We start from the raw sequence: 1,172 nt of genomic DNA on the forward strand, positions 1-1,172 counted from the left end.
TCACTCCTGACTGGATAATGCTTTCCCTTCTCTTAAGTCAACGCCCATTTGCCCTCCAGCCAGTAACTTGCTCTTCCTTCCCCTTCCACTTCTGCTAGCTACCAAAGAATACTTCTTTTAACATAAAACCTTTTTTTTTTTTTTAAACTTTACAACAGTGTGGACATATGGGATTTTTGTCTGTTGTGTTGACTCTTGTGTCTCCAGTCCCTAGAACAAAAAGCATCTGTTTTTCAGTATTTTATTTATTAGAAATCAATAGGATGGAATATAGCTAACTAACTCGCTGCCATCAAATCAATGCTGATCCCTAGTGTGACCCCATAGGACAAGGTCTAACAGCCCCTGTGGGTTTCTGAGACTGTAAATCTTTACGGGAGTAAAGCAGCCGGTGGTTTCGAACTGCTGACCTTACAGTTAGCAGCCCAACACACCCATGCTGCCACCAGGGCGGGTGGTGTGCACACACATATTCATTCCCCCATAGGGCTGGGGTTGATGGGGTGATGGGGTGCCCTCTGGAGTTGAGTGTAGGGTGGTGGCCCTACACACACATGGAAAGAACATGTCTTTAATCGTACATGTGAAAGTGCTGATACACGGAGTGTCCAATGATTTTTTACTTTCTTTCATTTTACTAAACTGTATTGTGTGATTTCTCTGAAACACGGAGTGTCCAATGATTTCTTACTTTCTTTCATTTTACTAAACTGCATTGTGTGATTTTCCCACCCGGACTGCTTTTGTAGTAGAAAAAAACCCAAACAAACCCAAAGTGGCCTAAACCTTCCACTCCTTGGTGATAACTCAAAATGATCATGAAAGGAGAAAGGGGAAAGGTCACTGGCCCCAGTGCTTTTGCGGTGTGTGGGAGACAAATGAAGGACCGGCGGTGTCTGGATCGTTTTCTTCTTCAAAACCTTGCCAGTCTTTCTTCCCAAGCCCTACTACACCCAGGTTTGGACCTGTGTCATCTGTGACTCTCGGGCTTCAGCCCCGAATAGCACATGTAGCCCAACGGATCTCTCAATGGAAAACAAGCGGCCACCACGCCTGTCGATGCGTGTCCCACGGATGTGCCCCCAGCAGCAGGCCGTGTGGATGAATCGCTTGCACTCCACTCACTGAGCTGAGGCCGATTCATAGGGGCCCATGGGACAGGGTAGAACTAC

The sequence above is a fragment of the Echinops telfairi genome, unplaced genomic scaffold, assembly GCF_000313985.2.
Source record: "Echinops telfairi isolate 266 unplaced genomic scaffold, ASM31398v2 ScPeMD7_5;HRSCAF=22, whole genome shotgun sequence".
In the NCBI taxonomy this organism is placed as follows: Eukaryota; Metazoa; Chordata; class Mammalia; order Afrosoricida; family Tenrecidae; genus Echinops; species Echinops telfairi.